Consider the following 16,315-nt stretch of genomic DNA (forward strand, 5'->3'; position numbering starts at 1 on the left):
CAGCAAGGGGGTTGTATGCTCCCTGTGTCCCGCTCCTGTTAGTATCATGGCTGCCGCACGTTGGACCAATTGAAGCTTCCGGGCCATCTTCAAAGGCAACCCCACGTAGAGAGCGTTGCAGTAGTCTAAGCGGGATGTAACCAGAGCGTGGACTACCGTGGCCAAGTCAGACTTCCCAAGGTACGGGCGCAGCTGGCGCACAAGCCTTAGCTGTGTGAATGCTCCCCTGGCCACCACCGAGACCTGGGGCTCCAGGCTCAGCGACGAATCCAGGCTCACACCCAAGCTGCGAACCTGCGCCTTCAGGGGAGTGCGACCCCATCCAGCACAGGCTGTAACCCTATGCCCTGTTCAGCCTTGCGACTGACCCAGGAGTACCTCTGTCTTGTCTGGATTCAATTTCAATTTGTTCGCCCTCATCCAGACCATTACAGCGGCCAGACACCGGTTCAGGACTTCGACATCCTTAGTAGCAGATGGAAAGGAGTGACAGAGTTGGACATCATCTGCGTACAGATGACACCGTACCCCGAAACTATGGATGATCTTTCCCAGCGGCTTCATGTAGATGTTAAACAGCATGGGAGACAGTATTGAGCTCTGTGGAACCCCACAAGACAAAGGTTGTGGGGTTGAACAGGTGTCCCCCAATAACACTTTCTGGGATCGGCCCTCCAGGAATGACCGGAGCCACTGTAAAACAGTGCCCCCGAGACCCATCCCCGCGAGGCGTTCCAGAAGGATACCGTGGTCGACGGTATCGAAGGCCGCTGAGAGGTCCAGCAGCACCAACAGGGACACACTCCCCCTGTTGAGCTCCCGGCGCAGATCATCCACTAAGGCGACCAAGACTGTCTCAGTTCCATGTCCCGGTCTGAAACCAGACTGTGCCGAGTCCAGATAATCCGTGTCTCCCAAGAATACCTGGAGTTGTGAGGCCACCACGCGTTCCAGGATCTTGGAAAGAAGTGACAAGTGGAGTGCTGCAGGGTTCCGTCCTGGGCCCGGTCCTGTTCAACATCTTTATTAATGACTTAGATGAAGGGCTAGAAGGCATGATCATCAAGTTTGCAGACGACACCAAATTGGGAGGGATAGCCAATAGTCCAGAGGACAGGAGCAGAATTCAAAACGATCTTGACAGATTAGAGAGATGGGCCAAAACTAACAAAATGAAGTTCAACAGTGACAAATGTAAGATACTCCACTTTGGCAGAAAAAATCAAATGCAAAGATACAGAATGGAGGGAGCAAGCATGTTTTCTGCTTCCTTGGAGACTAGGACGCGGAACAATGGCTTCAAACTACAAGAGAGGAGATTCCATCTGAACATGAGGAAGAACTTCCTGACTGTGAGAGCCGTTCAGCAGTGGAACTCTCTGCCCCGGAGTGTGGTGGAGGCTCCTTCTTTGGAAGCTTTTAAGCAGAGGCTGGATGGCCATTTGTCAGGGGTGATTTGAATGCAATATTCCTGCTTCTTGGCAGGGGGTTGGACTGGATGGCCCATGAGGTCTCTTCCAACTCTTTGATTCTATGATTCTATGATTCTATGATATGTATCTCCTATAATAATGAGCTTCAAATCATCCCTGCCCCCTCCCCCCCTGAGTCTGAACAGATTTAGCTGAGACACCAACTGACTACCTCACCGAGAGCTACGATGCTGTGCAGCCACTAGCATTCTATATCATTGTGATATTAAATGGTGTTTGTATGTATTATAGAATCTTTTCTTTACAACAGTAATTCCTCAACATATTAGAATGCTTACTTATATGGCTGTGTTATCCTTATTTCCAGATTCCAACTGCTCCACCAAGTTACACTGGAAGACACCTCTGGTGAAAAATCTTATAGGCTGAGAGAGAGGGGGGGAGAGAAAGAGCAAATCCATTCACAGGTTTCATTCCCGAGCAGTGTGTGTCTTTCTGTGGGAAGGAGCCAATAATATTAGCAAAAGAATCCAGGAGAGTAGAAATCCCACCTGGGATCGCAGGAGTCCTGGGACAAACGGCTTTTTTTGGGTGAAAAATAAATACAAATGTGAGCACTGTTGAATTGACCAGCTAACCACGAGAGCAAAACCTCTGACAAAGCAAAACCTCTGAAACATAAGCTAAAACTAAACAACAAATATAGATATAGGCACATTCTTTTTAAATATGTGGGAGAAAGGAGATGTGGGATTTTCTCACGGGGCAATGCAGCATTTGGCTGGAGCCAATATGCAGAAGGGAGCGATCCTGGACTTCCTGTGGTCACCCACTGTTTTGCAGAGCAGAGAAGTGCAGTCCGTTCTTGGTTTTAGTCCCAATGAAGCCTCCCCTTGCACAGGTGGTCCTTCAACTTACATCTGCCACCTTTGCAATGATTAAAGAACCTGAGACACTCCCGTTCCTGCCCATGTGGTTGTTCACCTAGAATGAGCAATGCTCCTCAGGTGGGACCTTTTCAATGGCTTACTTCACAGCTAAGCTTATGTCCCATGTGCTAGTTGGGTTTCCAAATGTGAGCTTTGGGGAAGGAAAAGCAAAAAGGTAAGAATTCCCTTAGAAGTGGAGGTTGGCCCTTAGAAGTGGAGGACCGCCCTGTTTCTAAAAAAGCAAGAAGGCAAAGAAAAAGAAGAGGAGTGACCCAGAGCAGGCTTTAGTCCTGGTTGTGGGTCTGCTTCCTTTCTTTGGGAGGGAAGTGGAACAGGAAGGTGTGCACCGCAGAGCTTGGGGAGCTTTGGCTCTGCCTCTTTTGCCCATACAGTCACAACACAAATGGCTTGGTGCCACGTTGGGCTATTGGAGAGTAGGGTGAAGGAGAAAGGAAATGATGGAGGTCCTGAGTGATGTGAGCAGCACAAAAGGGACACGTGGCCTACCTCAAGTCCCACTACCCTGAGCAGAAAGAAAGAACATGCATGTATCTTTCCCCATCATTTGCATCCTCTTTGCTGGCCAGCATTGCTCTCTTGCTTTCCTAGAGACTAAATGCAATTAAGGTTTGCTTGTGTGAGTGTGTTTATTTTGCATTATATGCAAAATTCTTTTTTTGTTTGTTTTTTATTCTAACCATATGTTACATCAGCAAAAATTATAATGTAATAAATAAATAAAGCAACTCAGTAAATTTTCAAAGTTATCCATTGTAAGTAACTGGATTTTCCCCAAGAAAGGTCTCTAGTTCTCCTTGTACCTAATATTTTACTCTTTTATGTACTCGATCCAATATATTTTAGCCCAGTTCTCACTGGCATGGTCAACCTGTTTTCAAGGCAGTATTATTTTTGAACTGCAGAATGGGACTCATTTAATCTAATTTTCTATAAACATATAGTAAACTGGCATGTCAAGGAATAAATACCATGCTACTTTTCTATAGGTGTAGAATTCTCAGGTGGAGATAAATAACAACATGAAGGAAGAGTGTTTTGAAGCTTCTACAACAGGCATGGGCCAACTTCGGCTCTTCAGGTGTTTTGGATTTCAACTCCCACAATTCCTAACATCTTACCATTAGGAATTGTGGGAGTTGAAGTCCAGAACACCTGGAGGGCTGAAGTTGACCCATGCCTGTTTTATAGGCGCGACATGCTGCCTTGAACTACTTTATGTTTGTTCTCACTCCATAGGCTTCTGCTTTGTTGGGGAAGGAGAGGAGCCCTGCCTCACAGGAAGACTGGGCAAAGAGAAATTTGCCTGCAAACCTGGAGACCTATCTCAAAATAAACAATACTCTGCTAGATAGACAAACAATTTAATATAAGGCAACTTCTGATGTATATTTCAGAGTTGGCTGGCAAACTTTAGGTATTGGTAACCCAAAGTGACTTTTCTAAGCATCCCTTCTTATCTAGATCCAAAAGTAATAATTAAAAAAAACTAGTCAGTGCTGCATTATTTTCAAATGCTTAGGAGACATTGAAGACCTTCCCAGGTTATAACTTGGGGAGGCCTTGCTGGGCCAGAGTCCAGATGAATGGAAGAAGGAAAAGGGCTTCCCTCTATGCATTCCAGTCTGCAGAGTATGTGTCGTACTCCAGCTTCCCGTAAAATGGAAAAGGTCCCTAAAAGACTGGTCTCATGCCTTCACTTATGATCTTCCACTGCAGACTTCTTGTCTGATAAGGGAAGCTTCTGTCTTGCTTTATGATTCAGTCTTCCAGCTATGTAGTTTTTGGGTGGAATGAAGTGATGTTATGGTATTCAATACTTGACTATATTGCATTGTGATTTTCTATATTAGTTTTCTAAAATCTTCTAAATCTTGAGAATCCTAGTTAGAAAAAGAAGAGCAAGAGATCTTGAAATAACAATAATAATGGGTTGCTATGAGTTTCCCGGACTATATGGCCATGTTCCAGAAGCATTCTCTGGAACATGGCCATACACCCCGGAAAACTCACAGCAATCAAGTGATGGGAGTTAAGTCTCTCTCTCTTTCTCCTTTCTTTTGGTTATACACACACACACACACACACACACACACACACACACACACACATGTATTACTGTGTGTGTTTTTTATAAATGTATAAATGTTAGAGACTGGGAATTTATGGTGACAGGCCCAGAAGGCAAGGGAGGAAATGAGATTCTGATGAGGTTTTTCAACAAGGCTTTATTTCAAGTTGATCAACATGAGATGAATAGCCTCTTGACCATCCTGGTCAAAGAACAAAGACCATTCACCCTTTGTGTCGCACTTAACAATGGTTTTATATCAAACTTGTAAAAACAACACGTAAGCAACTTCTGATTGGTTGTTTTGTTTCTACCATTACAGCATATTCATGTTTCTGTTGAATGTGTGACCCTGAGCTGTAATTTTACCTATCTGTAAGCTTGCTTATCCAAGGCAGAAAGAATTTCGTGGGAGTAGATCTGCTTGTGTCTGAGCACAGGCAATTATTTTTTCCTATCAGCAGCAGCTGTTGGCAAGCAAAGCTCTCTCAATAGACAGGGATTCTGGGTCTCAGTAGACAGGGATTCTGGGACTTGTAATAACTGGAAATTTATTTTTCTTAATCACGTTCCTATATTACTGTTTGTGTTTTTTATAAATGTGCCCCTTTCCCCATCCTGCTGATGTTTGCCTACCATTTAATTTTGTACATTGGTGGGGGGGTTTCAAGACAATCAATGTATATGACTGTACATAAGGATATGGAATTAAACAAAACAAACAAAATCCCACAAATTGTAAAGCATGGGCAAAAATACATTTTATTTTCAAAAACGCTGTTCTTAACAAAAATGAAACAAAACAAAATAAAATAAAGGCTTTACTATTTACTTACAATGTTCTGGTCATTTTGGTTTTGGCATGGTTTTTTAAAGTCAAACAGGAGCTTCTAATATTTGAAAAAGATGCAGTTATGGGTCGTAGTCTTGCTAACTTGACACTTTCCCTCTGTTCATCCTATAGAATACAAAAAGGGACGGTGTAGTAGGAGTCATTTCAAGTATTGTTGAATGTTTGTGGAATCAGTTTCTGCCTTTATAACCTGAGGATATTTCAAGAACGCACAGTTAAAAGCTCTTAATGTGGCTGCTGCAAGGTCTACTGACATCATAGGCATCCACCTTCCAACAGTTCTGGGGGATAAAACAAGAAGTTTCAGAAGTTTGGGCCTTTTTTTTTCCTTCTGAAAAGCCGAGTTTCTTGGGTCCTATTTTGAAATGGAGTGGGCTTGGAGGGGATCACCATTTGAGATCTCAATGGGGGTCTTGGGGACCACATGCAGTGTGTGGACTATTGTATGCCCACCCCCAATTGACAATCAGCTATTTTCATCTGCTCTGAAAATAAACTGATTAAATTGAAGATCATAACATTAAAGATGCTGATAATACTACAGCTGTTCCAGAGCAAACCCTGTGTTTTCTGGGACATTTCATTCCTCTGTAAGGGATTATGTTACTTATGCCCCCAAACATCCAGAAGGCAAAAGGTTCCCCACAATCTGATGGAGGATCTTGTGACCAGCCAGAATTTGGTTGGAAACCATGGTCTTCCAATCACTTTTGTGGTGATATTCATATTCTGATGGGCATGGATGAGCCCTTACCTCCCTTGGCCCAAGTGACGAGAGCTTCAGCTAGTCACTGCATCAGTAATCACTTTTTGGCCTATTCCAATTCGCCAATAAACCCAAAATACTTAACACAAAAGTGATGGGGAGGCTGCAGCATTCTGCTGTCAAAGGCAAAAGTTGGCTTTAGGGAGGGATGGGTTACTCCTTTTGTGAAAGCAATTGTCATTCCTTGAAGCCTCCAAGGAGTGAAAGTTCTCCCTTGGAAGCCCGTGTGCCATGCAATGGGTTCCCTGGGAAGGAAAAACTGACCCACTGAGCTTCCCCATCTATTTCTAAAAGACTCAGCTATAATCTTGTTACAATAGATGAGGAAATGTGCTCTGACACAATTTTGCCCCTTGACTAAGAGACAATACCAGGGTTATACTAATATTAGGCATGTCTTCAGAATGGGAGGTTGCTTACCTATAACCGTGGTTTCCTGAGTAGTCACCTGTGAATTCGCACATTGTGGTATTCCTGCACCTGCGCAGGCCAGCTTCGGAACCTTCTAGAAAGTCTAAAGAATTGTATCCCCCTCGTGGCTCCACCTCCCTGCCTCTCGAGTACATAAGGCCCCTGGGTGGAGCCAGCCTCAATCCTCTTCCACCGCAAAGCAGACAGAAGGTGTGGCATGATACTTGAGGGGAGGAAGGAAGGGTATGTGTGAATTCACAGGTGACTACTCAGGAAACCACGGTTACAGGTAAGCAACCTCCCATTTCCTGTCGTAGTCAACTATGAATCGCACATTGTGGTAGACTAGTGAGCTATATTCTGGCTGGCGGGATCATGCTACCGCCGAGAACAAAACCGCTCTACCAAAACTGGCTTCTCTCCTAGACACACAATCCAACTTGTAATGAGATACAAAGATGGAGGGAGAAGCCCATATAGCTGCCCTACATATTGTCTCTAAAGGGATACCCTTCATGAACGCTGTGGAAGTAGCCACAGCTCTCATCGAGTGACCTCTAATCTGTTGGGGTAACTCCTTCCCTGACAACCTGTAGGAAGCCCGGATTGCAGTAACAATCCAAGCAGATAGAAGCTGTGAAGAGACTGGGAGACCCCTGGTATCCCTTCGATACTTCACAAACAGTCTAGGAGACTGCCTAAAACTGGAAGTGCTCTGTACATAAAAGGCCAATGCCCTTCTCACATCCAAGGAATGTAAACCCCTCTCCATAGCTGTTTCTGGGTTCAGAAAGAATGCAGGTAAAACCACCTCCTGAGAAGTATGAAAACGCGTGGCCACCTTAGGTAAAAAGGCTATATCAGTGCACAGCACCACCTTATCATTGTGAAACTTAAGGTAAGGGGGGTCTACTTTAAACGCACAGAGCTCACTGGCTCTCCTGGCTGAGGTTATAGCCACCAGGAAAACTACCTTCCAAGTTAAAGGACCCAACTCTACCGTAGCCATTGGTTCGAAAGTCGTCTTCATCAGTGCCGAAAGCACCAATTCCAGATTCCAAGACGGAGCGACTGGGACTACCAGAGGTCTGATATTTCCTAAACCTCTCAAAAAACACTTAACTAGTGGATCCGTGAAACAGGACGGTAAACCCACCTTCCTTCTGAACCATGAAGTAGCAGCGAGATAGTATTTGAGAGACGAATTAGAGAGGCCCGCTTCATAAAGGGTGGATAAAAATTCAAGAACTGTGGAAATAGGGGTAGTTTCAGGCTCTAGGTTCTTTGCCCTTGTGAAGTCCCTAAAACGAGCCCATTTAAACATGTACGATCGTTTGGTGGAAGGTCTGTGAGCCGCTTCAATGATGCACCTCACGGCCTATGGGAGACCTGAGGTCACCTCTGTTCCTGAGGCAGTATCAGCCAGGCTGTTAATTTCAAGAGATGGACATCCGGATACAGAACCTGACCCTCCTGCGACGTTAGGAGGTCTGCCCTCTTCCCCAGTCTCACATAGTTCCCTTTCGATAATTGGAACAGAGGAGCGAACCAAAGTTGACGCGGCCACCACAGGGTCACCAGGATGCAATGGGCGTTGTTCCTCTGTAATTTGGCCACTACCTTCAAAAGAAGAGGGAAAGGGGGAAACGCGTATGCCAGGCCCCCTCCCTACCCTCGGAGGAACGCATCTCCTAGGCATCCCCTCTCCCTGGGGATCCGAACCCTGGAGCAGAACATCTCGCATTTCATGTTCTCCCAGGTGGCAAAAAGGTCGATCATCGGGAACCCCCACATTAGAAAGAGTCTGGATGCTTCCTGTGGGTTGAGGGACCAATCGTGGTGACCCAGAGGGTTCCTGCTCAAGGCATCTGCCAATGAATTTTCCTGCCCCAGGAGGTGATTGACACACAGATATACTTCTCTCCGAATACACCATTCCCAAATGCGAAGAGTTATGTCTAGCAGTTGATAAGAGTGAGTACCTCCCTGCTTGTTCAAATAAAACATGACAGTCGTGTCATGAGTCAAATGAGTCAAAAGATTTTAGCGCTCTTTCTACGGCTAACAGTTCCAGGACATTTATGTGAAGAATGGCCTCGTCTGGGGACCACCTGCCATGCGCGATCAGGCCCTGGGAATGGGCACCCCATCCCATTAGTGAAGAATCCGTCGTAACTACTCTGGTAGGGTATGGTAACTGGAAAGGGAGGCCCGAACATACAAATTGGGCCTGCGTCCACCATCCCAGGGATAGGCGGATGTCCTCCAGTAATGTAAACTTGAGTCGGGGGCAATCCCTGAGAGGATTGAAAACCAACCCAAACCAGGCCTGGGGGGGTCGCATGCGTAAGCATGAGAACGGGGTCACTGCAGTAGTAGAAGCCATATAACCCAGCAGGGTCTGAATTTGTTTGGCCAACACCCTGGTAGCCCCCAAAACTGATGTCACCTGCATCTGAAGGTTGGAAAATCCCTCGGCCGGGAGGTACGCTCTGCGCGATACCGCATCGAGGAAAGCTCCAATGAAGAGGATGCCACGGGACGGCTGCAGTGAGGACTTCTCCATGTTGACCACTAGGCCTAAAGACTGGAGGAGACAAAAAGTAATATAGACATGCTCTTGTAGTTGGGCCGATGACCTCGAAACTATGTGCCAATTGTCTATATATGGGTAAATCACTATTCCTTGAGTCCGTGATTTACCCATATATAGCTACCACCGCTGCCATACACTTAGTGAATACTCTAGGAGCAGTACTAAGCCCAAACGGGAGGACGTTGTAGTGAAAAGCCCTATCACCCACCATGAATGTTAGGAATCTGCGATGGTGTGGTACTATTGACAAATGGAAGTAGGCATCTTTCAATTCTATGGTAGCGAACCATGCACCCTCCAGAAGAAGGGGCATGATGGAGGAAAGAGTCACCATGTGAAACTTCTTGAGCAAGATTGCTTTATTTAGGCCCCTCAAATCAAGGATGGCCCTAAAACCACCACCTCGTTTTGTTACAACAAAATATCTCGAGAAAAAACACGTGGAAAACATTGAGGCATGAACCCGTGAAATGGCACCCTTCTCCAGGAGGGTGTCGATTTCCTGAAGCAACACTTTAGAAGGAGGGGTGGCCCTGACTCTTCCAACCAAAGGAGTCGTCTCGAATTCAATGGTGTACCCATTTTCAATAATTGCCAATACCCATTTGTCTGTAGTAATCCTGGACCAGTTATTATAAAAGGCTACCAGCCTGTTGCCGAACAAGGGGAGGGCAGATGCGTTACAATTTGGGGGTTGAACATCAAAACAGTAATAAACTGTCAACACAGTAGAGACACTCCTGGGGGAGGGTATCTCATTCGCCTGTAAAGAGGCTAACTTACTCAGGGCATCAAAGGTGCTTCCTTGAGGCGCCTTGATTCTTAGATCTAGCCTGATATGGTTGATACCTAGACTTAGTTGAATAAGAATTCCTTCTATTGTTCTGGAATCTAGGGGATGAGGAGCCTCTCCCCCTAGATGACCCCAAGTATGCATTGTTGAAATTCTTACGGTATTGATTAGGAGGTGCTTGCCATCTGGAGCAGCTCTGGTAATATGGCTGCCAGGCATATCCAAATTTGCCTGCAGCTTGCCGCACCTCTTGTTTCTCCTTTAGGGTCACATCAGTTTCAGGATTAAAGAGGCCCTCTTCATGTAGAGGAAGATCCTCCGCTAGGGCCTTGCCCTCATCAGACAGGTTGGCTGAGCGTAGCCAGGCATGTCTACGTATTGAGGTGGTGGTTGCAAAGAGGTGCCCCGCGGACTCCGCTAGATGTATAGCGAAGTCCTTCTGGACCTTAGATAGTAGTAGTGCCTCGGACTGCAGCGCTTTTGTAAAGCGCTGCTCCTCCGGAGGGAGCTTCTCCAAGTATGGGAGTATTTTCGTCCAGAGGAAGGTTTGGTATCCGCTCATATATGTAGCGTAATGAGCCATTCTAGTGACCAAACCTGCGGCTAGATGGGCCTTTTTCCCCAGTAGGTCGACCTTCTTGTCCTCCTCATCTGGGGGGGGGGGGGGCAGATAGGGTTCCCTTAGGTTTCTTGGATTTCACAACCTCAGCCACTACCGTATTGGGTTTTGGGGGGTTGGCTACCCATTTGGCTGTTGTAAGGTCAATTGTATACAAGGAATCAACTTTCTTGGGTGTGGCTGGTACATTCGCTGGGGAAGCGTCCAAAATTTTGGCCAGCTTCAACAGGTAAGGGAGCATCGGGAGAGATGTGGACATCGGGACATTCTGTTCCTCCGATGGGAACATGGGGTCCTCGACGTGCTCTGGGGCCCTCGGAGCCGGAATGTCCAGAGCCTTTATAATTCTGTTGATCAAGGAGGCAAATTTGTTGAAATCCGGTGGTAATGGCGTAGGGTCAGGAGCCCCTCCGACTTGGGGGGAGTCAGATGGATCAGCAGAGGAATCTGAGTCCTCCAGTGCAACCACACCCTGGTCGTTTGTTGGTAAGATTACCTCCTGAGCTACCTGGGGCGTGCCTGGTGGTTCAGGAGGGCCAGAGACAGAAACATTAACAGCATCAGAAACAGATAGGTCAGCACAAATTGAGCGAGCTACACAAGCACTTAGGTCAACACAATTAGAATTCTGTTCAGTACAAATGATCTGGGTAGAGTCCAACTGTCCCTGCCCCCTCGTAGGGGGAACAGTCACAGATGTTGAAGCAGATGGTGGGGGGGGGGGAATTGTTGTTCCACAGCCCCTCTGCTGTACCCCAGGAATTGCCTCCATGCTGGGGAAAGGAGCAAAGGGAGGCGTTGGATGCTGAGTGTACATAAACGGCCCCGCGGGTCCCATGTTCCAGGGGTCTGGAAATGGGTAAGGGCCTGGGCCATATGGTCCCCATTGGGGGGCTCCAGAGCGGGATCTCCGGTCCCGTCGGGATCTCCTGGAGCTCCTTGCTGAGGAGGAGCAGGAGGATTCAGAGGAAGAAGAAGAAGAGGAATCACCAGAGGAAAATGAGGAAGGAGAACCTGCCTTGGACCTTCTCTTCGATGCCCGTCGGTATCGAGAATCGCTGCACCTCTTGCTGCGGTGCGACGGGAATCGTGATCTTCTCCTCCTGTTGCTGCTGTGCCTCCCTCCCTGCGCCCTCGGTATCAGGGCCACAGGGATCGCGAAGTCAGCCTCGCCAGCCGGCGCAGAGGAAGCCCGTCTCCGTGCGGTTGCCCTTTCCTCCATCCTCCTGATGGGAGGGGCGATTGGCTCCCAGCCAGGAGCCACACCCCCAGGGGAGGGCGGCATCTCGGCGTTGAGGAGGTGTAGCTCAGCCGAACTCGGGAGGTCGATCGCGGCTGCGGGCTGCGCCGCACTCAGGGCTCAATCGGCTGTTTCCGGCTCCCTCGCCATCGCTGCCAGCGTCGGGGGAGAAAGCAACGATGCCAGGGATCGAGCCGCCTGGAGAGGCTATGCCCGGCCTGGGAAATGAGAGAGACTCCTGTAGCGCCCGGTCGTTTATCGGCAGCGGGAGAGGAGTTGAGGAGGCCTCTTCTGGCTTTCCTGCTCTTTTTGAGGGGTTTTCCCCCTGAACAACTTGCGGGCGGCCATCTTGTTGGGCCCTGTCGCCCTGCTTCTTAGCCTTCTTCTTTGGGCCTGCGGACTCAGGCCTGGCTCTCACAGGTAAGTTGGGGTTTTCTCCCGTTGTTTGGGGGTTGGGAGGAGGTGGCAGCAAGGCCCTTTCATAGAGGGGTGCCTTCAATCGGAGTTCTCTATTTTTACGTGTTTGAGGCGTAAACGCTGCACACACGGCACAATTTTGGGAGAGATGCCCAAAAAGCCAGAAGTGACAAATATCTAGAGGTTCGTTAGCTGATCTACTGACGGCGGAAAAAAGAGGATTGAGGGCTGGCTCCACCCAGGGGCCTTATATACTTGAGAGGAGGGGAGGTGGAGCCACGAGGGGGATACAATTCTTTAGACTTTCTAGAAGGTTCCGAAGCTGGCCTGTGCAGGCGCAGGAATACCACAATGTGCGATTCACAGTTGACCACAACAGGAAACAAAATAACTTGCTGATGCCCGGCCCACACCTCTGGTAGCAGAACCTAAAGGGAAGGTCCAGACAGATTATATGGTGATTCCTCAACACCTGCGACCGTGACCTCGGGGGCAATGTGTGTGACCTCTGTCTTCTTGAAGATTTCCAGCACTGAAAATTTCGAGTGTTGTGGGCTGGGCTGTACGGAATCTTCTAGTTTGGTTCCCACTGTAAACAAATTTAGAGATGTATATGAACAGATGTGCACACACATGCATACACTTTCAGAACAGTACATCGAAATCTAGATGTTTAAAGAAAGATGTGATTGAAACATGGGTGGGGTTAGAAGGCTCTTTTTTATAATTTTTTTAATTAAATTTTCAAAAATACAATGATAAAATCAGCAGCATTAAAATTGTAAGAGTAAAGAAAGAAGAGAAAGAGACAAAAGATAAAAAGGGAAAAAAGGGGGGGAGGGGGTGCAAAGTCCAACACAATAATACTAAAAAAAAAAAAAGCTATTAGCACCAAGATTTAAATATATTCTCTCACATGTGTGACAGTATAGGGACATAAGCATGTCCTCAGGTCCATGTATAGTCCAGTGTTTCTCAACCTAGGGGAGTCACCATCACCATAGACCATCAGAAAACCTATATTTCTTTTTTTTTAATTGTTTTTATTTCGTTTTCAGATTTACAATAAAAAACAACAGAAGGGTATATGGAAAGGTACATAGACAATGGGGGTTGGGGAGGAGAGGTGGGGAGGAAGGGGGGGTTGTGGTGTGCTGGGTCGGGGGAGGACCGACGTCTGGGGAAGGTGGGGGGTAAGGGGGGGGTTACTTCCAGGTAAGACCAGGTTGGCATTTTTCCTATATCCGCGGTTATACAATTCATCCTCTCCTTTCTATAATTTTTTTTAATTTACTAAATGGTGGTTAGTTAATATTTCATTCAATTATTATTGTTGTTACCTCCTTGTATAATCGCAAGATTGTTAAGCTGCTAGCTTTACTGTTTTTGTAATAAGCGGATAGATACATCAAGACCTATTATTTTGCTGGTAATTCCCTTGGGTTTACATGTCTATAATATGTAATCCATCGTTAAGTTTTCTTATAAAGTCTAGGACGGCTTTCCAATCTGTCTTTTTCGGTTTTTTATAACTAGTGGAGATTTTTTGGGTCAGGATATCCATATTAATTATATCCATTATCTTCGTTATCCACTGATCTATTGTTGGGATATCTTTCGCTTTCCATAGTTTGGCTAGTGTTATCCTTGCGGCAGTAATTAAATAGAAAAAAAATTTATCTTTGTTTTTTTCCATTTTTATGTCGTGTATTCCTAGGAGTAGAGTCTCTGGGGTAGGGCTAAATTTTATGTCTAATATGTCTTCTATATTCTCGTGGATTTGCAGCCAGTACTTTTTAATCTTTCTGCAGCCCCACCACATGTGTATGAGGCTGCCTTTTTCTTTTTCGCATTTCCAGCAGAGGTCCTTGGTTTTTCCTTTGCTGATTTTTTTCAATATTTCAGGCGTTAGATACCACCTAAAAAAGATTTTATAAGTCACTATACTACAAAGACCAAAAGATAACAATTATGAAAGAGGTTACACAGCAAACCTTAGCAAGACGAAGGAAATACTCCTTTTTAACGGAGGAACTCATAAGGAAAAAAATTAAATAAGGAATAAAAATTAAATTTAGATGGGAAAAAACGGATGGCCTAACAGTTACGTTAAATGAAATAAGATACTGGCTAAACTCCGAAGAAAAGGCTAGAGCATTCTATGAAGATCATATAAAAGTAAGAGTATATGAATCACTGCAGAAAAAACCTAATGACAACTCAAAAGGGAAACAATCCAAGAAGCAAGAAAGGAGTCCAGAAGACATAAATGAGACACACGACATTGAAGATGGAGACAACAATTACAGTAACTCAAGAAAGGAACTAGAAGAGAGAGAACAAAAAAGGCTGAGGGAATTCTCCCCAGAGAATTATCAGCTGGTGCTACCACAAGATGTAGCACAGTGGGATATGCCTGAAAATCCAAATGAATAAAGACATAAAATTTTACTCGAACAATATTAACGGGATAAATTCCCCGAGTAAAAGGAAAAAAATCTTTAACTATTTAAAACAGAAAAACCTAGACCTGATAGCGTTGCAAGAAACGCACATCGCCAACAAGCATGCAAAACATTTGACACAAGAAAGATTGGGGAAAGAATTTCATGCCTCCTGCGACGAGAAAAAAAAAGGAGTGGTACTTTATGTAAAAGACTGGCTGAATCCACAACAAATTTTCAAAGATAAGGAAGGGAGATATATTGGAATCCTAATTGAAATAAAAAATCAAAAAATTTTGGTATGTAATATTTATTGTCCCAATGGTCCCAAACTGAAATTTATGAAGGATTTAAAAAAAGAAATCGACAGGCAGGATTATGATGAATTATTACTATTGGGAGATTTTAATGGAGTAGTAGATATAAAATTAGATAAAACATATAATATTCAGGATCCATCTAAAGAAAAAAGCAAATCTTGCTTACTCCCAAAAAAAGTCATATCACAATTAGAAGGTTTATATTTACAAGATATATGGAGACACCATAAAGGCAACATGAGAGACTATACATTTTATTCGGGTAGGCATAAATCCTGGTCGCGCATAGACATGGCTTGGGCCACAAGCACATTACTAACCAAAATTACTAAATTAAAAATTGCAGCCAGATTGTTTTCAGACCACTGCGCTTTAGAATTTACTATAAAGGGGGAGAAGATAATTTACAAATGGAGACTAAAGGAAAATCTATTAAGAAAAGAAAAAGACATAGAGGCAAATAGGAAATTACTTCTAGAGTATTTGGACCTGAACAAAGGGGAAGAAACTACCAAAATCATTCAATGGGAAGCAATGAAGGCAGTTATGAGGGGTTATTTTATCCAACAAGATGCAATAAACAGAGCGAATAAAAATAAAGAAATGAAAGTGATCACAGAAAATATAGGTAAAATAGAGGACGCTTTAAAAAAGAACCCCAAAGATAAAAAATTAGACAATAAGTTAAAATCACTGAAAAAGCAACTGCAACTAACGCAGACAGAAAATTTGGAGAAACAATTGAAATTTATGAAGGTCAATCATTTTCAAAATGCTAATAAGATAGGCAAATGGTTGGCAAACAAAGTGAAAGCACGTAAACAAAAACAATTAATAACCAAAATTCAAATTAAAGGAAAAATATATACGGAAAAAAATAACATAGAACAACACTTCATCAAATTCTATAAAGAACTATATAAAAATGCAAATATAGCAAAAGAGGAAATTACAAAATACATTTGTGAGTCTAATCTCACAAAGCTCACAGATACTCAAAGAGAGGTGCTAAATGGCCCAATAACCATGTTTGAAATTGATAAAGCGATTAATAAATTAAAAAAAAACAAAGCCCCAGGTCCGGATGGCTATACAGCCTTATTCTATAAAACCTTCAAAAATGAGATAAGTCCCCTCCTGAAAGAGATCTTAAACAATATACTAGAAAACAAAACTATCCCCAAAACCTGGGAGAAAGCCAACATAACCTTAATTCATAAAGAAGGAACCGATCCATTGGAAATTAAAAACTATCGTCCAATATCTCTATTAAATCAAGATTACAAAATTTTTACATTAATTATGGCTGAAAGATTCAAAGGTTTTCTATTAAATTGGATCTCCGAAGACCAAGTAGGCTTTTTACCAAATAGACAAATAAAAGACAACACAAGAATTCTGATTG

At 44.6% G+C, this 16,315-nt stretch overlaps 1 protein-coding gene across 1 annotated transcript in view; it reads left to right on the plus strand.

The window, feature by feature from the left end:
• LOC132781813 (uncharacterized) overlaps positions 1-5,289 on the plus strand; it is a 341,517-nt gene extending 336,228 nt beyond the window's left edge. Inside the window, exon 5 of the mRNA XM_067461532.1 lies at positions 1,801-5,289. The gene's annotated coding sequence lies outside the window, so the exon portion shown is untranslated. The remainder of the gene's footprint in view (positions 1-1,800) is intronic.
• Positions 5,290-16,315: the final 11,026 nt, after the last annotated feature.

This window comes from Anolis sagrei, chromosome Y, assembly GCF_037176765.1.
Source record: "Anolis sagrei isolate rAnoSag1 chromosome Y, rAnoSag1.mat, whole genome shotgun sequence".
Taxonomy (NCBI): domain Eukaryota; kingdom Metazoa; phylum Chordata; class Lepidosauria; order Squamata; family Dactyloidae; genus Anolis; species Anolis sagrei.